Source organism: Triticum urartu, chromosome 7, assembly GCF_003073215.2.
Source record: "Triticum urartu cultivar G1812 chromosome 7, Tu2.1, whole genome shotgun sequence".
Classification (NCBI taxonomy): Eukaryota; Viridiplantae; Streptophyta; class Magnoliopsida; order Poales; family Poaceae; genus Triticum; species Triticum urartu.
The window spans coordinates 621314967-621339092 of NC_053028.1; the positions used below are offsets into that span (position 1 = coordinate 621314967).

The 24126-nt window shown below is 51.1% G+C and overlaps 1 pseudogene; it reads left to right on the forward strand.

Annotated features, from left to right (window-relative positions):
* Nucleotides 1-11625: 11625 nt before the first annotated feature.
* LOC125521366 lies at nt 11626-13130 on the forward strand (annotated as a pseudogene).
* Nucleotides 13131-24126: the final 10996 nt, after the last annotated feature.

A 24126-nucleotide genomic window follows, 5' to 3' on the forward strand; every position in this document is an offset into this window, starting at 1 on the left:
CAGTGACGCGGAGGTTGTGGTAATCCTGTGACAAGCATTTCAGACAAAGTTAGTATCCAGAAGTTCATCAATTGGAGTTCTGGGCCGCCTGCTCAACAGCCGGCCCGAAACTCGGGGACTACACCCAGTGGGTGCGCTGGCGCGCCCCCACAGAGAGGAACAAGAAAACAAAGACCAAAGGAAAAAAAAACATACCCGGACGGCTGCCCGCGACACTAGGAACGCCTTGGTGCAACTCTGGAGAGCGTCGCCCTCAGCACGGAGCTTCGCCTGGACGTCCAGGAGCGCCCGGTTCAGCGGCCCTGTGCCGCCTCCTCGCACCCACCCAATAGGTGTGATGCTCGTCGCTTCGGTGTCTGGGGCCGCCGAGCTAGTGGTGCCGGCTTCCAGGGGGCGGGGTGCCGAAGTCGCCTTCTCCAGATGACGGCGCGTTGGCGAGCTGACTTGGAGGAGTAGCCTCGCCATGGCCTCGTCTTCGGTCGGCGGCACCGGAGGGTCCGCTGGCTGCTCGCCTTGCGCGCCTTCAGACGGCGGCGGAGGCGGCGGCGGAACGTTCGCGTCCGGAGTAGAGGGGTCGCTGCCTTCCCTCTCCTCGACAGGGTTCTCCCCGCCGGCTTCTCCAGTTGGCCCCGTGAACTCCGGAGGCGGCGGCACAGAGTTCAATGGGGTGACGAGCACTGCCGACTGGCGGCGTGCGGCTTCCTCAGCCCGCTGCTTCGCCGCGGCAGCAGCTTCGGCCTCCGCTAGTTTTTTCTTAGCGGAGGCCTCCGCCCTGTCGACCTCCGCCTTCTCCGGGCGGAGGGCCTCTTCTTCGTTGCGCTTCTCCTGCGCATTCCGCTCCGTCGCCTCCTGGAGGTCACCAGCAGGGTCAATCCGCCGAGTGGTGGCAGACGTCTCCACTGACCCCATGACGGAGGCGGCGGCGACCCGCTCAAGAGAGAGGGGAGCCCTGAAGCAAGAGGGGCAAGCAGAGACTCAGATAAATCACAAAGAAAGAATAAAACTTTGAAGATAGAATACTTACACGGAAACAACGGCGGCTTCTTCACTTCCTTACGGAAGCGGATGGCCTTCGCGGCTGCCTCGTCCCACCGGGTCGCCGCAGCCGAGCCCTTGGGCTTCTTCGGCCGACTGCCAAACAAGGTCGGCACGGTCCTACGCTTCTTCCCGCCGCCTGGAGCACCCGGCGCGGCAGAAGAGCCTGCGCCAGGCTGGCTGGCTCCTGGCCGATGACGAGGGGCGACTTCTCCCTCGGCGTTGTCCTCAGGCCAGTCGGCGAAGGTAGCCGAAGGCCTGAAGTTGCTTGCTGTCCCTCCTCCTCCCTCGGCGTCGTCTTCCAGAGCCGCCTCCCCCAGATCGGGGTCGTCGATGTCGCTCTCCGCCCGGTCGGCGAGGAACTCACGGGCCGGCCCCGAGGTGCCGGTTGGTGGGTGAAGAAGGGGATTCTAACCAAAGCCGGCTGGTCAAAACAAAACTCGGCAAGAAGAAGACAATCTAAGGAAAGAAAAGAAAGGCGACTCACCACGGGCGGGGGGTTGGCGCGGGAGTACAGCTCCTTGCCGAATCGCCAGTCCTCCAGGAGCCTGCTGTCCGAGAGGTAGTTCACCATGAAGGCCACCTCTTCGTGAGGCATGTCCTTGGTGCACATCCAACTCGGGTCGCGGTGCCCGCTCATCTGGCATATCATGTGAGGGCTGCCTTGGAGTGGGAGAACTCGGCGCGAAACGAAGGCGGCCAGCAGGTCCGGACCAGTCAGACCCTTCGATTGCGTCAGCGCTCGGAGTCGCGTGATGGCGCCGGCTCCCGCAGGCGTCAGCAACCTGGCCCGGTACGACCAGTTGGGCAGTCTCCCAGCCGGCAGGTTGACCCAGTCGCCCCTTGTGGCGACGTTCCTGATGTAGAAGTAGAATCTCTACCACATCTTCACCGACTTTATCAGTGAGATGGAGGGGAAGGGATTGTCGGCCCCCGACCTTCGCACGACGATGAAGGCGCCGCACTGAGCCGGCACGCCCGCGGCCTGGGTGCCGAGCTTGGAGAAGAAGAACTCCCCCCAGAGCTCGAGGGTGGGGAGGACTCCGAGGAAGCCTTTGCACAGGGCCACGAAAGCGGACAGCGGCACCACTGCATTGGGGGTGAGGTGGTGCGGCTGGAGACCGTAGAACTCCAGGAAGCACCGGAAAAAACTGCTCGCCGGCAGCCCCAGCCCGCGCAGGCAGTGCGAGCGGAAGATGACCCGCTCGCCCTCCTGCGGTGCGGGGGAAATCTCCCCCTCCGGTGCAAGACGCACCTGCACGCGATCCTCGCCGGGAAGCCGACGGGTCCGGCGGAGGAACTCAATGTGGTCTTCATGAACTTCGGAACCGTCCCAGGTGCCGGAGCGCACTGGGGGAGGCGCGGCAGCGGAGGAAGAACTCATCGCGAGCTGTCGCCGCGGCGTTCGCCGGAGCTTGGGCGTGCGGCGGAGCGAAGAAGAGAAGAGCAAGGAGGAAGAGAACAAGGAGTAGTGGGAAGGAGGGGCGCGCGTGCCCCCCTCTTCCCCCTACTTATAGCCCCGTGGGCTGCGAAGCCGAGGGGGCGGACATGGGGATTTACTGCGCCCACAACCCCACGACCCCCACGATCCACGTAAAGTTACTGCGCGCAGTAACTCCATGGGAATCCCAACCGTCCACCGGGGCCGCAGCGGATCCGCTCGGGCGCCGAGGCGCAGTAGTGGCGGGCCCCGCCTATGGGCCTGTCCCGTCGCACGCGTAGGCTGGCAGGACGGCCTGGCCACGTGCCCTCGCGTGACAGGCCAAGAACAGGCGGCGGCCTGGAGGCTTAGCTAGCACGCCACTTAAAATCCCGCCACGACATTCGAAATACTAAGCAAGTCGGAATTGAGTAAGTCCGAGTTGAGCAAGTCCGACTCCTTCTAGACGGCCCAACAGAAGTCAATCAAAGACCATGTGTTGAGCACCCGGAAAGAGAAACTGCTGAGGCTTCTCGACCGATCGTCCACGGCGCCTCACCAGCTTCGGGGACTACTGTCGGAGTAATGGGCCGCAGGTAGGCCAACCCGAGTCCCATAACCTTTCAAGACATCGGGGCAGGCTGCGCCCCTCAAGACCCCAGGGCGAAGAGCCGCCTCCTGAGGAGTCGACGGTGGGGCGGCCGACTGCCCGCTCACGGCCGAGTCCCAGGGATGACTTCTAGAGAAGCTGGCTTTGGGGAGTCGGCCGGCGACTCCAACAAACCCATGACCTCATCGAAGGGGACAGGGCAGGGGCGTGGCTACAGTGAAGCCCACTCCCGCCCCTTACCAAGGGCAGGCATGGCCACAGCACGCCGTACTCGGGAAGATCTCCGTGCGGCGTGGCACTGTTGCCCTGCCGGCCCTGACATCAGCACCACAGTATCGAGTCCTGCCCCCACGACAGCTTGTCTGAATGGCCCGGAAGCAGCAGGTCCCACCAGTCAGTGAGACCCTAGGAGACGGCGAGGGGACCGCCAGTCGGATCCGTCAGGAGTCGGCCCGGGGAGTCGACCGAGCCCTCCCCTGGGCCCCATGCACCATTAATCAAGATGTGATGGGGAGTGGCAATAGTGATCGCCCGCCAGGCGGCGGGACTGTTGCCACGACCCCATGACTAAGCCCGCGTCATCAGAAGCACGGCTACAATAATCAGCAGCCGGCAAGACCCGCCCGGCGGACGCGGCCTGTCGGCTCCGTACCAGACCAGTCGGTGGGGCCCACCAATCGGCGGGCCCCAGCAGTCGGCGGAGAAATCGGAGGCCAGAGGCACTGACGGCTGGGCCCGCGCCCAGTCGAATTACCATTGTACCCCTAGGGGTAGGCCTATATAAACCCCCCAGGGCACCCATGCAAAAGAGAGAAAACCCAGTAGCTTTAGACCATACCAGATAGAAGGAGAGAGCTAGCCTTGCCCTCTCCTGCCTCTAAGAAACGGCTCAAGGAGCGACCGTGTAAACACTTGGCCATAGTGATCATGCGGAGACCCCGCAGAGCAGCAGTAGGGGTATTATCTCCCCGGAGAGCCCTGAAGCTGGGTAAGATTCGCCGGCGTGCATGTCTTCGCCTCATCCCGTTTCCAGGCACCGGCGACGTTCTACTCGCCCCCACCATGATAAGCCATCCATTGGCATATGTCGCACCAAACCCCCGACAACGACGTAATCTACATGGAAACCAACAGCTACGGCGGCAGCCGTCCATAATAAATACACAACATCTTTTAGGGTTTAGACTCGGGTTTTGTTTAGAGAAGTTTAGCTATATTGCTACTTTTATTTGTCTTCGCTCGTAGCGGCTAGTGCGACCATCAAGACATCCTATCGGAACCCCATCTTGTGAGATTAATCCCATCTAGCATATTCGCAATTTTGAGATTGTTTGGCTATTATTTTTGTAAGTGCATCTAGTGCCACCACTAGTTGGTTTTGGAGTATTGACGACAAACCTGTTTGAGAGACTAATATGTTTGTGAGAATTGCGGGATAACACAGGTAGTAGTCTCTCATTGATTCAGTTTACCTACCAGAGATGACCCCTAAAAATGTGTGAAGACATTGAAGACAATGGTGGTCTGTGAAAAGATTCACATTCAAGACTATGACATGAGAAGACATCGCATGAAGACTATGGATTGCGAAGACATAGTTGTTTTGTAGTTTCCTTTTCTTCTTTGTTGAGTCATAGGAACCACTGTACTGTTAAGTGGGGTTCAAGTGAACAAAGTCAGAGTGACTGAAGTGATGCTTGACCTAATCCTATGTCTTCGAGCGAAGACAATGAGAGCAAATCTCATCCAGAGCTGGATGAGTCAGCTTTACTTGTAGCCCAAGTCAAGCTGCCGCGTGTGTTTGAAATTTAACCGTTGGACACGTGTCAGTTCCTTAGTGACCCAGGGTCATTTCGGACAAATCAGGTCGGGTTGCCTCCTGGCTATAAATATCCCACCCCCTACATCATAAATTGGTGGCTGCTCAGAATTAGTGCACGGCTTTTGTCGTTTGAGAGCAACCCACCTCCGAAGCCTTTGAGAGAGAAATCCTTGCGAGGACAAATCCCTAAACACCCAGAGACAAAGAGTGTTAGGCATCATTGAAGTCTTTCTGTCTGAGTGATCTGAAGACTTGTACACTTGAGGACTGTGAATCCTCCAGCCGGTTAGGCGTCGCGTTCTGAGCATCCAAGAGTCATTGTGAATCGCCGGTGAACGAAGTCTGTGAAGGTTTGAAAATCTACCTTGAAGACTTACCGGAGTGATTGGGTGAGGACTGTGTGTCCTTAGCTCAAGGGGAATAAGGTGAAGATGCGGGCTTCTGAGTTGAATCTCAGCCTCCCTAACCAAACGTACAGTTGTCACAGCAACTGGAACTGGTCCAACAAATCCGTGTCCTCACCAAGCAACTGGTTCTATCCTTTACCTCTCTTTAGTTACTGTTTGTCTTCATAAAGTCATTGCCTACTTGCCTGATCTAATTGACTTCATTGAGTGAAGACTATTGTTGTTTGGCTTCATACTATCTTCCATCCTGATCCATTCTACCTAGCTGCTGATAGTCTTTGTGCTTTCACTTCATTGCTTACTTGACTATGGCTTGTCTAGTGTAGTCTACCCTCCGCTGCATATCAATAGGTTCAGTTCTACTATTTTTCTTCAAAGCTCCCGTGTTTTGAAGACTTTCATAAAAATCGCCTATTCCCCCCCCCCCCCCTCTAGTCGATAACTAGCACTTTCAATTTTCTTGCATGTTCTTCGATTTGCTTGCAGGAAAAATCCTTGTATGGTTGGTAGACGGATCGTGGTCGGCAACGCTGTGGAGTTGGTTCAGCAATTTCCGTGGATATCAGTCGTGTACGGTTCTCCTTGTATGGTTGGTAGCCGGATCGTGAGGGTCAAGTCCCACCCAAAATCGCAATTATCTCTCTCTCTCATAGGAAGATCGGGCCCCAGTTCACATCATTCAAGCAATATGATGAAAACCCCATCTTTTTATCCTCGATGGCAACAATACAATTCGTGTCGGTTCCCCTTCTGTCACTAGGATCGAGCACCGCAAGATTAAACCCAAAGCTAAGAACTTCTCCCATTGCAAGAAAACTCAATCTAGTTGGCCAAACCAAATCGATAGTTCGAAGAGACTTGCAAAGATATCAAATAATGCATATAATAATTCAGAGGAGATTCAAATAATATTATAGATAAGCTGATCATAAATCCACAATTCATCGGATCTCGGCAACACAATGCAAAAGAGTATTACATCGAATAGATCTCCAAGAACATCGAGGAGAATATGGTATTGAGAATCAAAGAGAGAAAAGAAGCCATCTAGCTACTAGCTATGGACCCGTAGGTCAATGGTAAACTACTCACGCTTCATCGGAGAGGCGATAGTGTTGATGTAGAAGCCCACCGTGATCGAATCCCCCTTCGGCAGGACGCCGGAAAAGGCCCCTAGATGGGATCTCACGGGTACATAAGGTTGCGGCGGTGGAAAAGTGGTTTCGTGGCTCCCCTGGAAGTGTTTGGGATATTTGAGAATATATAGGAGGAAGATCTAGGTCAGGGGGTCATCGAGGGGCCCACAAGGTCGAGGGCGCGCCCTCCACCCTTGTGGTCGCCTCGTGGCTCTTCTGACTTGCACTCCAAGTCTCCTGGGTGTCTTCTGGTCCAAGAAAAATCATCGCGGAAGTTTTATTCCATTTGGGCTCTGTTTGGTATTCCTTTTCTGCGAAACTCTAAAACAAGGAAAAACAGGAATTGGCATTGGGCTCTAGGTTAATAGGTTAGTCCCAAAAATAATATAAAATAGAATATTAATGCATATAAAACATCCAAAACAGATAATATAATAGCATGGAACAATAAAAAATTATAGATATGTTGGAGACATCTCAGGCGTCTGTCTCCGCAGTTGTGTAGGAGTGGCGGATGGCGTCGTGGATGGTCTGGTCGTCTTCGCTCGTGGTGGATGATACGTCCATTTTGCATCATGTTTAGCTACTGTTATTTATAATGTTTTATGCATAATAATGCTTTTTAGAGTAATTCTAATGCCTTTTCTCTCATAATATGCAAGGTACACACAAAGAGGGAGAATTTTGGCAGCTAGAAATCTGGACCTGAAAAAGCTACATTAGGCTACCTATTCTGCACAACTCCAAATGAGCTGAAACTTCACAAGGATTTTTTTATGGAATATATAAGAAATACTAGAGCAAATAACCGCCAGAGGGGGGCCACCTGGTGAGCACAAGACACCAGGGCGCGCCTGGCCCCCCAGTCGCGCCCTGGTGGGTTGTGCTCAGCCCAACCCACCTCCGGTGCCCATCCTCTAGTATTTAAGTCATTTTGACCTTGAAAAAAAATAAGAAAATGACTTTCGGGGCGGAGCGCCGCCGTCTCAAGGCGAAACTTGGGCAGGGGCACTTTTGCCCTCCGGCGGAGCGATTCCGCCAGGAGAACTTCCCTCCGCGAGGGGGAAATCATCGTTATCATCATCACCAACAACTCTCCCATCTTGGGGAGGGAAATCTCCATCAACATCTTCAACAGCACCATCTCCTGTCAAGCCCTAGTTCATCTCTCGTGTTCAATCTGTGTACCGGGACTATAGATTGGTGCTTGTGGGTGACTAGTAGTGTTGATTACATCTTGTAGTTGATTACTATATGGTTTATTTGGTGGAAGATTATATGTTTAGATCCAATATGCTATTTAATACCCCTCTGATCTTGAGCATGATTATCATTTGTGAGTAGTTACTTTTGTTCTTGAGGTTACGAGATAAATCTTGTTGCAAGTAATCATGTGAACTTGATATGTGTTGATATTTTGATAGTGTGTATGTTGTGATTCCCTTAGTGGTGTCATGTGAACACCGACTACATGACACTTCACCATATTTGGGCCTAAGGGAATACATTGTGGAGTAGTTATTAGATGATGGGTTGCGAGAGTGACAGAAGCTTAAACCCTAGTTTATGCGCTATTTCGTAAGGGACCGATTGGATCCAAAAGTTTAATGCTATGGTTAGAATTTATTCTTAATACTTTTCTCGTAGTTGTGGATGCTTGCGAGGGGGTTAATCATAAGTAGGAGGCTTGTTCAATTAAGAACATCACCTAAGCACCGGTCCACCCACATATCAAATTATCAAAGTAGCGAACGTGAATAGAACCAACATGATGAAATTGACTAGATGAAATTCCCGTGTACCCTCAAGAATGCTTTGCTTATTATAAGAGACCGTTTTGGCATGTCCTTTGCATCAAAAGGATTGGGCTATCGTGCTTCACTTTTTACTGCTATCGTTACTTGCTCATTACAAACTATCTTGCTATCAAACTACTCTGTTACTTACAATTTCAGTGCTTGTAGACATTACCTTGCTGAAGACCACTTGTCATTTCCTTATGCTCCTCATTGGGTTCAACAATCTTACTTATCGAAAAGGCTACAATTGATCCCATATACTTGTGGGTCATCAAGGCTATTTTCTGGTGCCATTGCCGGGGAGTGAAACGCTCTTGGTAAGCGGAAATCGGTAAGGAAAAATTATTACTACGTGCAGAAATTTATTATCACTTGTTACTATGGAAAACAATCCTTTGAGGGGTTTATTCCGGGTATCTTCACCTCGACCGGAACCACAGTTAGTTACCCCTCCACCTACTGCACCTACTGAAAATATTGAATATGAAATCCCTTTGGGTATGATAGAACAACTGCTAGCTAATCCTTATGCAGGAGATGGAACCGAACATCCTGATATGCACTTGATATATGTGAAAGAACTTTGTGGATTATTTAAGCTTGCAGGTTTACCCGGATATGAAGTTAATAAGAAGGTTTTCCATTTATCTTTGAAGGGGAAATCATTAGCATGGTATAGGCTATGCGATGATATTGGATCTTGGAACTAGAATCGATTAAAATTGGAGTTTCACCAAAAAAATATCCTATGCATCTAGTTCATCGTGATCAGAATTACATATATAATTTTTGGCCTCGTGAAGGAGAAAGTATTGCTCTAGCTTGGGGGAGGCTTAATTCAATGTTATATTCATGCCCTAATCATGAGCTCTCAAGAGAAATTATTATCCGGAATTTTTATGATCGGCTTTCTCATAATGATCGATCCATGCTTGATACTTCTTGTGCTGGTTCTTTTATGAACAAGACTAGTGAATTCCCGTGGGATCTTTTGGAAAGAATTAAATGCAACTCTGAAGATTGGGAACTCGATGAAGGTAAATAGACAGGTATTAAGCTCAAGTTTGATTGTGTTAAATCTTTTATGAATACTGATGCTTTTCAAAAGTTTAGCACTAAATATGGACTTGACTCTGAGATAGTAGCCTCCTTTTGTGAATAATTTGCTACTCATGTTGATCTCCCTAAAAAGAAGTGGTTTAAATACCACCCACTTATTAAAGAAGAAATTAAAGAACCGGTACTAGCTAAAGAGGAAACTATTATTTATAATATTGATCCAGTTGTTCCTACTGCTTATATTGAGAAACCACTTTTCCCTGTTAGGATGAAGGAACATGCTAAAGTTTCAACTGTGGTCAACAAAAGTTATATTAGAACACCCAAACCTAATGAACAAATCAAAGTAGAACCTAGTGTTGCTATGCTTAAGGATCTCCTGGAAGAAAATATAGATGGGCATGTTATTTACTTCTGTGATGAAGATGCTAGAATTGCCAAACCAGATAAAAATGATACACATAGACCTGTTGTTAGCATGCCCGTTGTCTCAATTAAAATAGGAGATCATTGTTATCATGGTTTATGCGACCTAGGTGCTAGCGTGAGTGTTATTACCTTTACCTTATATGAAGAAATTATAAATGACACAGCACCCGCAGAGATAGAAGAGATAGATGTTACTATTAAACTTGCTAATAGAGATACTATTTCACCAATTGGGATTGTTAGAGATGTTGAAGTCTTGTGTGGGAAAATAAAATACCCTACTGATTTTCTTGTTCTTGGTTCCCCACAAGATGATTTTTGTCCCATTATCTTTGGTAGACCTTTCTTGAACACCGTTAATGCTAAAATAGATTGTGAAAACAAACTGTCGGTGTTAGCTTTGGTGATGAGTTTCATGAGTTTAAATTTTCCAAATTTAGTAGAAAACCTCATAAAAAGAATTGTCTAGTAAGGATGAAGTAATTGGTCTTGCTTCTATTGGTGTGCCTCCTACTGATCCTCTAGAACAATATCTGCTAGACCATGAAAATGATTTACATATGCATGAAAGAAATGAAATAGACAAGATTTTCTTTGAACAACGTTCTTTGCTTAAACATAATTTGCCTATTGAAACTCTAGGAGGTCATCCTCCACCTAAAGGTGATCCTATGTTTGAATTAAAACAATTGCCAGACACTTTTATATATGCTTATCTTGACGAGAAGAAGATATATCCTGTTATTAGTAGTGCTAACCTTTTTGAACATGAAGAAGAAAGATTACTGAAAGTTCTAAGGAAGCACCGAGCTGCTATTGAATATACTCTTAATGATTTAAAGGGCATTACTTCCACTCTATGTTAGCACAAGATTAATATGGAACCTGATGCTAAACCCGTTGTTGACCACCAACGTCGGTTAAATCCGAAGATGAAGGAAGTGGTAAAAACGGAAATATTAAAACTTCTGAAAGCATGTATAATCTATTCTATAGCTGATAGTAGATGGTTAAGCCATGTTCATTGTGTTCCTAGGAAAGAAGGTATTACTGTTGGTCCTAATTATTAGAATGAACTTATTCCACAAAGAATTGTTAGTGGCTATAGAATGATAATTGGTTTTAGAAAATTAAACGAAACAACTAGAAAAGATCATTACTATAACTTGAAGCACCAAGAATGAGGCATCGTTCGGTATCCTACTAGAACTTGAAGCACCAAAAAGTTGTGGGAGGTGATGACTGTTTCTATGATCATGCACAATATGATCGTAAAGGATGAGCATCCGAATAAAAACTATGACCAAGGGTTTCAATTTCGGGGTGAAAATGTTGTGCATGAGCATGAAGGAGCGGCAACGTTTGCACAGTTTAGCCAATTTCATCATGAAATGCGCAATTGGGGAACTCACATTCACATTCAACTACAAGATGATTTAGTTAAACATATGTGGGCTCATCTTGACAATCAATAAATGTATCGGCTTATTTCTTTCAAATGTATTTGTGATAATTTAAATTTTATTTGACTTGTAAACTATCAGATTACTAATTGGTTGTAAAACTATGATTTTTTTTAGTTATAAGACATGTGCGAACTTTAGGCAATGTTTTTGATATGTATATAAAAATGGCCACATACGTCGTTCAAAATATCGACTCAAACAAACAAAAAGCGACTAAACCACTTGTCGGTTTGGATAGCGCGTTGGAGTTGGTCTTACCATACAGACAAGACGCTCGTGAAATCGTTGCACCGGCCAGTAGACCAAGAGTGGTCCGGTTGTTTTCAGATTCCAAAAGGAGGGCGACACCCGTGCCAATACTAGGTGGCAGCGGTGACGGGTACGCAAGCACACGATTGGTGAATGCATGCATGTCTACGCGGCAACAATATAGACAAGCCATGCAGCTCGCATGTGATCCGTCCACGTCCACGTCCACGGTCCACACCAGCTGTTCAGCTTGCAGCACTCCACATGGACGGTCCACACCAGCTGTTCAGCTTGCAGCACTCCACATGGATGATGGATCCATCACCCACCGGCTCATCATCCATCAGTAGTTCAGTACAAGCACGTGAGTGCACTGGCTGCTTGCGCTAGCTTGCCGCCTTCGTGGCTTCATCCACCATGGCCTCCGACCGCCTCGCCGCCATCAAGGCCTTCGACGAGACCAATGCCGGCGTGAAGGGCCTCGTGGACGCCGGCGTCACGGCCGTACCGGCCTTCTTCCGCCACCCTCCGGACCCGCTCTCCCAGTCGGCCTGCCCCGACGCCGCCGCCATCCCGGTCGTCGACCTCTCGGGCAGCCGGTCGGAGGTGGTCGGCGCGGTGAGGGCGGCCGCTCAGGCCGCGGGCTTCTTCCAGCTGGTGAACCACGGCGTGCCGGAGGCGGCCATGTGGCGAATGCTGGCGGCGGGGCGGCGGTTCAACGAGGAGCCCCCGGAGGCCAAGGCGCCCTACTACACGCGGGACGCCGCGCGGCGCGTGCGCTACAACTGCAACGCCGACCTCTTCCGGACGCTGCTGGGCAAATGGCGGGACACCATCTACATGGAGGACATGGACAAGGAGAAGGACGACGAGGAGCTCCTCCCGCCGGCGCTCAGGGGCGCCGCGCCGGATACACGGCGCAGATTCGGGCGCTGGGGCGCGAGTTCTTTGGGCTGCTCTCTGAGGCCCTGGGGGTGCGGCGCGGGTACCTGCCTACCTGGAGGAGGAGGCCGGCTGCCTGGAGGCACTCAGCGTGTCCGGCCACTACTACCCGGCGTGCCCGGAGCCGCACCTGACGCTGAGCGACCCCGCCTTCCTCACCGTGCTGCTCCAGGACGGCGTCGGCGGCCTCCAGGTGCTCGTGGACGGCGACGGCGGCGAGCCCGCTGCGTGGGCCGACGCGCCGGCGATGCCGGGGGCGCTGCTGGTGAACGTCGGCGACTTCCTGCAGCTGGTGTCCAACGACAGGTTCAAGAGCGTCGTGCACCGCGTGGTGTCCAAGAGCGTGGGGCCAAGAGTGTCGGTGGGGTGATTCTTCAGGGCGAACGCCGCGAGGGCGTGCGCCCCGGCGGTCGCCGACGCGGTTGGCCCGCCGTGCTACAAGAGCGTCACGGCGGAGGAGCTGCTCCGCTCGTCCATTGCGCAGACGCTCGGCGATTTGAGGCTCTAGCTAGGAAGCCGGCCTCGGGATGCTCGTTGGACCGGATGCTTGCTCGTGCATTTGTACGTGCAAAATGCTTGTTCATGAATTTGGAGCTCTGCACGAATTTGGTTAATTATCTGTTCATGCAAGCAAAACTGTTGTTGAGAAGAAGCAAACTTTGCTGACTGCTGTGCTGAAACCATACACGAATCTAAATGTCGATTATGTGTTCTTGTTTGCATGGGTAAGAATAAAAGTGGGAAATTCCAGATGCAGACTCATTGCTAGCTATCCTCTTTTGTACAAATTATGATGTTTCATTCATCCATGATTTTTGTGTGGCTTGGATCAACGTGCATGAACAAGGAATTAAGTTTACGGGATTGCTATTTCACATCTACTCCCTCCGTTCATAAATATAAGCTCTGTAGAAATTTCATTATGAACCACATACGAATGTATATAGATGCATTTTAAAGTGTAAATTCACTCATTTCGCTTCGTATGTATTCCATAATGGAATCCCCACAAAGACTTATATTTAGAAACATAGGGAGTAGATGTGAAATAGCTATCTCACATCTAAATTGTAGGCCGTTCGATCTATCTGTACTGCAAATCTCGTGCATGTCTGCTTCAGGTCGTTGTGTTCTGTAGTGCGCTTCGCTCCATGCGTTTAGCATTTTTGCTGTCACGACCTTTTGATCGGCCTGTTTCCTTTCTTTTCTCTATCAGCCCGTAATCTGTTTGTATATCATGGGCTCGGCCCTTCTTTTTTTCCCGAATACGCAAGTTGCGTATCATTCCATTGAAAGGTTGGGGGAGAGTACAAGGGTGAGCGTCATAGGCCTCGTACACAAGAGATGGCGGGCCTAGGCGCTTGGTGAGCAGCGAGGGAGGGAGGATGCTCAGCCTCATAGATTACATCACTAAGTTACAGAAACGATCCTATCGAGCCCTTTGCCGCCGGCTCTTGCCCAGAGTGTCGCCTCCTGTTTGATGTCCTTGACGAGTTTGTTGGAGGAGGGTGCAGCATTGTCGAAGAGGGCTGCGTTGCGATGCTTCCAAAGTGCCCAAGAGGTGAGGATGATGATGGAGTTCATCCCTTTGCGGAGGCAGGCTGGCGTGCTGGCCATCGTTGCCATCCACCAGTCGAAGAAGCCGGAAGCGCCATCAGGGGGAAGGGCTGGAATGCGGCACCACGCCATGATGTCGTGCCAGACGATGCGCGAGAAGACGCAGCCGACGAGAAGGTGGTGCAGTGTCTCGTTTTCTTGGCTGCACAACTTGCAAATGGGGGCATGGGGAAGGTTGTGGCGCGCTCTCCGGTCGGCGGTCCAGCATCTGTTGAGAGAGGCGAGCCATAGGAAGATCTTCGCATTGGAAGGAGCCCAAGTCTTCCAGATGGGGCGCCAGAATGGTGCGGTGGTGGCGCCGATGAACAGCGCGTGATAGGCCGAACGTGCGGAGTAGCTCCCATCGGCCGTCCATTTCCAGGAGAGCTTGTCGGGCTCGCTGGAGAGTTGGATAGTTTGGAGCAGCCTCCATAGCTCGACATATTCGATGACCGCGCGGGGGTGTAAGGTGTCGTGGATGTCGGCGATCCAGCCTCTGTTGTTGAGAGCATCGCTTACAAGGCGTTGGCTTCGGCGGCGCCTCGGGATGAGGGCAGAGAGGGCGGGAGCAATCTCGGGGATGGAGCGCCCATTGAGCCAGTGGTCCTGCCAGAACTTGCAGGTGTTGCCGTTGCCGATGATCCAGGTCGTGGAAGCACGGAAGAGCACAGAGGCCTCGTGATCGGTCGGGAGGTGGAGATGCTTCCAGGAGTGGTCGGGGTCGGTTCGCTGCAGCCAGAGCCACCTGGTGCGGAGGGCGACGCCGGTACGGTGCAGATCGCGAATCCCCAGTCCACCAAGCGCGAGGGGACGGCATACCTTCTGCCAAGAGACGATGCAGCAGCCAGCATGGGCATCCTTGTTGCCGTGCCAGAGAAAATCTCGAATGAGCCTGTTGACCCTTCTGAGGATCGCCGGGTGGAGCGCCAGCGCTAACAGGATATGCACCGGCATGGCGGTGAGGACATGTCTAACAAGAGCAAGCCGCTGGCCTCAGGACAGCAGGGAGGCTTTCTAGGTGGCGAGCCTCGTGGTAAGCTTGTCGATGAGTGGAAGGAGGGCAGAGGCCGGCACTTTGCGAGTTAAGAGCGGTAGCCCTAGGTATTTGATGGAAAACTCCGCCAGCGGGCAGGAGAGGGAGGCGCCAATGGTGGCGCGGTGGTTGTCGCCACATCTGATTGGTGAAGCGGAACACTTGAGGAAGTTGGTTTGAAGACCCGAGGCGTTGCCAAAAATATCAAGCAGCATTCTGATGGCGGAGAGCTCCTGGGCGTCGGGGTGGCAGAAGATGACCACGTCGTCGGCGAACATGGATATGCTGGACGCGGCGTGGCACGTGGTCAGTCGCTGGAGGATTCCCTGGTTGGTGGCATGCTCGAGGAGCGCGTTGAGCTTGTCGATCACCAGGGTGAACAGCATGGGGGACACCGGGTCACCCTGGCGCAGCCCTTGGGCATGAGCGATCGGCGGCCCGGGGGAGCCGTTGAGGAGAACACGAGTCGAAGCAGTGGAGAGGAGGATCGAAATCCACTCACACCAACGCATGCCAAACCCCAAGTGTCGTAGCATCTCGAGGAGGAATGGCCACGCCACCGTATCGAATGCCTTGGCGATGTCCAATTTAAGAAGAACACGCGGCGCCTTGAGGTTGTGGAGGAGCCGGGCCGTTTGTTGGACGAGAAGGAAGTTATCATGCGCACTCCTCCCGGCGATGAACGCACTTTGGTTCGTGGACACCATCTCCCGGAGACGCGGCGCAAGCCGAAGGGAGAGTACTTTGGCGAAAAGCTTGGCAATGAGGTGTATAAGACTGATCGGGCGGTAATGCACGAGGGTCGATGCATCTTGTCTCTTGGGCAGTAGGATGAGAAGCGCCTCATTGAGTTTGCGAAATCCCATGCCGTTCATAGTGTAGAGTTTGTCGAATGCGGCACAAATGTCGTCTTTGACGATGGCCCAACATGAGCGTAGGAATTCCGCTGTGAAGCCGTCCGGTCCCGGCGGCTTGCCAAGCGGCAGGGCCTTGATTGCATTCCATATCTCGTCCTCGGAGAAAGGCTCGTCGAGCGGTAGCAGGTCGAAGCGGCGTTGATTGAACAGGCGCGGGTTGAGCGCGTGGTCACGCGTGGGCTGGGAACCAATGGTAGCAGTAAAGTGGTCGAACGCAGCCCGTGCCATGCCAAGAAGATCGCTAACAAAGTGGCCATCCTGATGCAACCCCGTCATGTGGCTCTTTTGGCGTCTATGGGCGGTGTGGATTTTGAGGAATGCCGTATTGGTGTCTCCCTCCTTAAGCCAGGAGAAGCGAGCCCGCTCCCGAGCAATGGAGCGGTCAAGAGAGACCAGACCCAAGTACTTGTGTTTGAGCTCTCGCCGGAGCCAGGCTTCACTCGCAGAAAGAATGCGCTTGTCTTGAGCCAGGTCGAGGCGGTATATGAGTTCGCGGGAAACTAGGAGCTGCGTAGAGATGTCTCCGAGCGATCGCGAGCTCCAACTCCTGAGCGCGCGCGCCGTAGCCTTTAGGCGTGCGTAGATTCGCCGGAATGGGTCCGGATCGGGCTCCTCAGAGTGCCAAGCCGTAGCAACGGTATGGTGGAAGCCCTCGAGCTTGGTCCAAAATCGCTCGAAGTGGAAGCGCGGCCGGCCGCGCTCGTGGGGAGAGCAGTCAAGAACGAGTGGACAGTGATCGGAGGCCGCCGAAGCGAGGCAATGGAGCATGTGGTTGGGGTTGTTGATCTCCCACGATGGTGTGCAAAGAACACGATCGTTGCGCACGAGCGTGGGGTTGTCTTGCTCGTTGGACCAAGTGAATCTTCGGCCATGGAGGTAGATGTCACGCAAGGCCAAGTCGGCAATGAGGCGCCTGAATTGGTTCATCATACGGTGGTTGACCCGACCGTTGCTCTTGTCAGCGATGGAGGTCACCATGTTGAAGTCGCCACCTAAGACCCAAGGTCCGACAATAGAGTCCTGTAGGTCGCGAAGCTCGGAGAGGAACGCAAGTTTGTCAGGGGCACTTTGCGGCCCGTAAACGCCGGTGATCCACCAGGTGTCGCCCCCCGAAAGGGAAGAGACCATTGCAGAGACGTGGTAGGTCCCAATGGTCGGGTTGGCCAGAGCGATCGCGTCGCTACGCCAAGCGAGAAGAATGCCGCCGCATGTGCCCACCGTGGGGAGGAAGTAAAAGTCGGCGAAGCTGGCACCAAGCGTCTCGAAAACCAGAGTGGGCGTCACTAGGGACAATTTAGTCTCTTGAACGCATACCACGAGGGGGGAAGTAGAGGCAATAACAGTGCGGACAGCGGTGCGCTTGGCTTTGCTGTTAAGACCACGCACATTCCAGAATACAACTTTGATGTGATTATCCATGAGAGTTGGGGGCGCAAGATGGACTAGGGAATGCCTAGTCATGCCTCGGTGAGGAGGGCCTGGCCATGCACGGGGCTCGCAATGAGCTCCCGCGGCACGCGCCACCCAAAAAAGTCCGCAAAAGCAAGGACAACATTCGTGGCCAGCGGTCGCTCGAATAGCCGTGAGTATCTAGCGAGAAGGTCAGCGAAAAGCAGCTCGTCGCTCCCGAGCAGGCCAAGCTTGCGAAGGAGCACGCGTTTGGCTTTTGTCTTCGCGTCGTAGCCCTGATCTTGCGAGGCGATCCGTCCGCTCCGGCATGGCGTGAAGTTGGGCGGGATTTCGGCCCGCTTGCGCCTGGGGGCCAGAGTAGCGAGAAGCGGCGCCGTTGGCATCTTGACCGAGTCCAGGAAGCTGAGAACATGGGGCGGAATGGCACAGGAAGCGGTCCCATTGGACGTGCATGGGGGAATCAGCATGGAGCTGCTGGGTGCGCCACGTGGGCCGCCGGCTACGTGCTCTGCATGGTTGCAATCAGCAGGACAGGTGGCGGCTTGGTGGGTGAGATCCGGCCCAGCCGAGACCTCAGAAGTGGCCTGGGGATCTGCGTCGGGCCCAGCTGGGGGCGGGGTGGCGTCCTGGGGATCGCCAGTGGGTCCAACCAGTGGCCGGTCCAACACGTCCCCTTGGGGATCCGCGACGGTCAGGGGTGGGGGTTGGTGGGGCACCAAAGCTGTCTCCCGAGGAGCGCAGATATCATCGGGCTGGCCGCCAGGGCGACAGGCTGGTGGCGAAGGCTACAAAGGGGAGTTGGCCTGCACGGTGATAAGGTTATCTGCTCTGGCAACTGCCAGGGGGCTGGAAGGGTTTGGTGGCGTGTCGTGGAGAATCAGCGAATCCGAGGCGGGCTCAAGGGGAGTTGTGGCGGAGGACGCGCCACGTGTAGAGTCCACCCCGGTCAAGGCCAGGGGCCGGGTTTGAACCGATGGGAATCCTACCGTTGCGATGGCCTGGCATGGGCGGCAGGTCCCGACAGCATGTGGGGCGCGGGACGGGGGCCAGGAGGGGACGTCAGCCGCGTGCTGACCGGGCGACGTGGCGCCGCGCTAGTGGCTAGATACGGTCCCAGCACACCCCGCCAATTGCGGTAGGAGGGCGCAACGCGGCGGCGGCCCCGCTGGCCGGAATCAGCCGGCAGGAGGGGCGGCCGGCATGCGAGTTTCCAGGAGGACACGGAAAGTCGTGCCTGTGCGGCCAGGCGTTGGGGCAGGGAGGTGTGTCCTGGTCCGATGCGCCGTCGGGGCCATTGCCAGGCGGCGGCGGAGGGGGTGGTGGCGAAGGGAAGCGGTAGTCTACGGCACGACGGACATGGATGGTGACAGGGAATCGCATGAGTGCCAGGGCGAAACGGTCGACGCGATCGGGGTCCGCGCCGGCGAGCTCGTCGGGCTCCTCGAGCAGAAGCTCAGAAGAGCGGGGAATGCCATCCGGGCTCGCGGTCCAAGCCTCGAGCTTGAACACGGAGAGGTCACTCCAGTTTGCTGTCTCCGGCGCGAGGCGGCCAACCATGCAGAACGGAGAGAGCAGCTGCACGGCGGAGGAGATGTCCCAGCCGTGCTCCGGGATGCCATAGATCTCGATGTCGACGTGGATCTGGAGCCGGAGTGGTTCGGCGCCGGCGAGGCGACTCCAGGGCTGTAGGAGCAGGCGGAAGTTGGGCCCCCGCACGTTGGCCAGGGCACAGCGCGCCCGGGCCTCGTGGCTGGTGAAGCGGATCAGGAACTCGCTGTTGCGGGTGTAGTGGACGGAGAACTCGGCCGGCGCTAGCGGCACCTGAGAGCATAGCGCGCGGGCAACATCGTCGACAGACACCCCGAAACGGTTGCCGGCCACATTGGCGACGAGCGCGAGGCCAAGGGCGTGCTCCGCGGCGTCGAGGCGCTCGGAGTCCATTTGTTTATTGTAGAGATTTGGAAGTCTAAACGCCAATCTATGAAAACCAAGAGTGTAGACCGATTTCCTCTCACTCTCTATTGTCACTCTCTCTTCCATGTCCCCAGGGCCGGTCCTGAGATTTCGGGGGACCTGGGCGAAACTATAACTGGGGCCCTTTTAATATAAATATCAAAATAGTAATTAATATATGTTTATATCAAATGTTCTCAATACATATATAAAGTCCATTGAACACAATTTTTATATCGAATAATTTCTACATACTATCTTCAATAAAAAATCTAACTCTATCTATTTATATTATAGGCCGCCTTCTCCACTATTATTTCCCTTTCTTTATTAATTACTAGTACAAATGCCCGCGCGTTGCACCGGGCGATAAAAGGGGCACAACCTGCTTCATGTGTCATTTTAAACCATTTTTCGTATCCAATTTTAATAAACATCGATAATAATGTCTAACATGGAAAATTTCCTTATTTTTAATAAAATTTAATGTATTAATAAAAATGTGACACCATTTGAAGAATAGTTAACATTTTCATGAAAATTGGAAAATTTCTTTGTAAATTAACATTTTTTAACATATTTTTGTTTGGTAATTTTTACACGTAGTTGGTTGTTTGGTTGGGAAGAGTTTTTTTTAACTATTCGGGTTGGACCAAACAAAATAGTTAACGTACACAGATGGACCCACGAACTCATCTTCCTACCCCTGCTTTAGTACTCCTTGTGTTCTACAAAAAACAATAGTACTCCCTATGTGCCGCTATGAGGGCACTTCCTTTTCTTTCCCCATTCTACAGTACTCCCTTGTGCGCCTCCGCCACCTGCGTAGACGATTCACAGAAGGTGAGATGTGGTCTGCTTTCCGAGGCCGTTGCGTCCGACGCACCTAAGTGGGGGAGAGTACTATTGTTTTCATTCGTTGCTCATGTCAACTCCATTTATTTTCATTTTTCACCTAGTTCATGATCAACTTCCACTCATATCCAAACCCATCTTCTTTCTTGCCCATGGAACCTTCTAAATCTCCAATGCAACTTTCAACTTCATTTATTTTGAATTCTGGACATTTGAGTCACATTTTAGTTGCTCAAATAAATGTTACATGTGTGCCCATAAATCATATTAATTATATTGAGCCACATCCTTAAATTCCAGCCCATTTGATTCCATCTAAAGGGTCCACAAAATCCTCCAAACCAATTTCATAAAAACCTACAATTTTTTGAGAAATACATTTTTTCAGAAACAAATATGTTTTTATATGGATACATTTTTTCCCGAGTCCATAAGAACCTTGTGCAAAAACCTATGCAGCCCAGCAAACCGGATGCCTAGCCTATTTTGGCCAGCCAGCCACCGAATCGAACCCTAGCCCCGACCCCAATCTTTCTCTCCTTCCCGATCCTTTTCCTTGTGGCGCCGTCATGGAGGCCCCCCCTCGCCGGCCGCCTCCCGCCCGCTCCGACAAGCCGCGCCCTTCCTCCTCGCCCACGCGCCTTCCCTTCTTGCTCGCCGCCGCCCAGGTGGGTTCACCGGCGAGGTGAGTGAACTCAGGCTCCGTTGCCACGCCTCTCCTCCCTCCGCTCCCTTTTTTCTTTTCTCTCTCTGATCCCCGCTCTATCTCATATCTCAGGTCCGTGTGCCGCTGGAGTGGCGTGGCCGTCGCTGCTGGCCTCCTCTGCCTCTGCAAGAGCTCTCTCTTCTCTCAAGTCCGCGCGCCGCCTGAGCGGTGTGGCCATCCCTACCGAGGCCTCGTTGTTGCACGAGAACCAGCTGGCCCGCCCCATTTCCCTCATTTGTGAATCCTCGTGTGCTCGCTGCTAGTACTTGATATTGCAGAAAACTTGTGATTGTATTTAAATTGGCAAGATTTCATTCAATGAAGCAAGGTGGTACTATTCTAGGATTTGATTAGTGGTGTGTTTGATTCTACAAAAAATTTACCACGGGCGCAGGCCCAGCTGAGCGACGGAAGAGGTCGTGGTAGCCAAAAATCTGTAGCGCGTGTTAGTTATGTAAAAACACAGGGACGTTTTTATAAAAACGCCGCGACGGTGAACCCGAAGACTCAATCTGTGCTTTATTATTAGGGAGAGATTACGGTATCCCAATTTTTTGGATCATAGATATCCATAACAAAAATTGGTTTTTTGTCTAAACTAGCAGATTATATACAAGACGAATTAAATATGTGTTCATGATCACTTACAGTGTTTTCATCTGTTGGTTGCCCTTGTGCCCTTGTCTTCTGGATTAAGGCTAGTAGTTCGGTCAGAACAAATGCCATGTCTTGATTTCTTCAACTCCTCATATTTATTCTTACAAAAAATTATCAATCGATCCTATCTGTAACTATATAAACTCATCTGCTTGTTTCTTTTTTTTTCCTCACCAGATGCATATGTATTAGACGGCATGCCGTGCTAAAATTTATAGAATCAAAAAATTAGTATATGAAAACTAACACATAGTAGTTTCTCGAAGAAAAAAACTAACGCATAGTTGCAAAGGTATTAAATCAATTCAATCAACTCTTACCTGGCACCAGTTTATCAAAGCTGACTCACAAGTTTCAAATCTCAATACCATCTCTTTCTGAACTAAGTATGCCGGGGTTAGGCTATAGTCTAATCCTTAAGCACGTACGTGCTGCACAGAACCTCTTCTGATTGGCGATCGGTTAGAGCTGCAAGAGAACTCGGAGTGCTTGAGGAGTTCCGGGTATGAGAAAATTTTGAGAGGAGATGGTGGCGAAATCACAGGAGATCCTCGAGATCAATTCTGCCATAAGAGGGGATCTCGGCATGGCAAACACGGAACGAGATATGCGTTGCCTGCGCAATCTTTTTTATCGGGCCGCCCTATGTCAATCCGCCTGCTGGTCCAACCCCCAGTACATAACACACATCTGATCGGGGCCCCCTCTGGCGTCGGGGGCCCGGGGCGGCCGCCCCCTTCCCCCCCCCCCCCCCCCTCAGGACCGGGCCTGCATGTCCCATTCTCTTTACTCCACTACAAATTTATTTTATGTTCCTTTTAGTTTTCTTTTGTTTCTCTATTATATCTCTATCCAGTTTGTCTTTTTGTGTCCATTTTTATTTTATTTATTTATTCTTTTATTTTTCTTCAAATTCATGAAAAATACTTTTGTGAATATTTTCATAAAAAACTAAAAATATATTTTTTTAATTTTTTTAAGATATTTTTAATTCGTGAATATTTTTCTTATACGAAATGATGTCTCATCTAATTTTGCCACCATTTGATTTAGTTGTCTGTAATTTTCATGCAAGCGCTGACCCTAGCTTTGTTGGCCACTATTTGTTTCTTGCGCGTCCTTTTGTTGACCAGTTTGGCTACACTTTTGTCGGCTTATTATCGCGGCATTCTGGGACTCCATTTTGTTGTGTTGTTTCTAGGTTACGTTGTCATGACGTCCAGTTTACCATGTTATTGGTCTTTTTAGGCCCATTTGTTGTTCATATGTTTTTATTTTTTTCCTCACCGTTCTCATGGCCTTTTTTGTTGTATGTTACTGGCTTGCATGGTACCATTACAAGAGACATGTTCATTTTGGTCGTTGTTTCTTGATCACATCCATTCCATTGTTGCCTTCTTTCTTTTCTCGCTCCATTCCCTTTTTGTTTTTTTGTAGAGCCGACACGAGCAGGAGGGGCAAGTTGAGCATGGGATTTTTTCGTTGGTCCAACCATTTTTCTTGCTCGGTTGCAAGCCCATCCTTCGATTTGTAGTTGGACTCGACAAGTTTTTCTGTCACAGATGCAAGTCCACCTTCGACTCGTAATTTTGAACATTTTTTCTCATTTGTAAGTTCAATCTTGATTTGCAACCGTTCTCGACCTAATTTTTTGTCCCAGTTGCAAGTTCACCGTGGGCTCGCAATTGGGTCATTTTTTCCCAGTTGCAAGTCTATCCTTGACTCGCAACTAAGGTCTGATTTATTTTGTTTCCGTTGTATGTCCATTCTTAAGTCGTAATTGGGTCCGACCTTATTTTTGTCCTAGTTGCAAGTTCACCGTGGGGTCGCAATTGGGTCATTTTTTTCCCAGTTGCAAGTCCATCCTTGACTCGCAACTGGGGTCTGATTTATGTTGTTCCCGTTGTATGTCCATTCTTAAGTCGTAATTGGGTCCGACCTTATTTTTGTCCCAGTTGCAAGTCCACCCTTAACTTGCAACTGGCACGTGACCCTTTGCTCCAATTTCAAGCATATCCTCGACTCGCAACTAGGCCATACTTTTTTAGCGCCAATTGCAAGTCCACCCTTCACTAGCAACTAGGTCTGACATTTCTATTTTTTGACGCAATTACAAGTGCACCGTCGACTTGCAAGTAGGCACGACCCTTTATTCCAGTTGCAAATCCACCATCAACTTGCAATTGGGCTTCTGTTTTTGTCTTTCATCCTAGTTGCAAGTCCACCATTGACTCGCAACTGGGGTTGTAGTTTGTTTTATCCCAGTTGCAAGTCGACCCTTGACTCGCAACTAGTCTCATTGTTTGTAGTTGTCCGATACGTCTCCAACGTATCTATAATTTTTGATTGCTCCATGCTATTATATTATCTGTTGGATGTTAATGGGCTTTATTTTACACTTTTATATCATTCTTTGGGACTAACCTATTAACCTGAGGCCCAGCCCAAATTGCTGTTTTTTGCCTATTTCAGTGTTTCGCAGAAAAGGAATATCAAACGAAGTCCAAACAGAATGAAACCTTCGGGAACGTGATTTTCTCAACAAACGTGATCCAGGAGACTTGGAGTGGGTGTCAAGAAACGATCGAGGAGGGCATGAGGCAGGGGGCGCGCCTACCCCCCGCC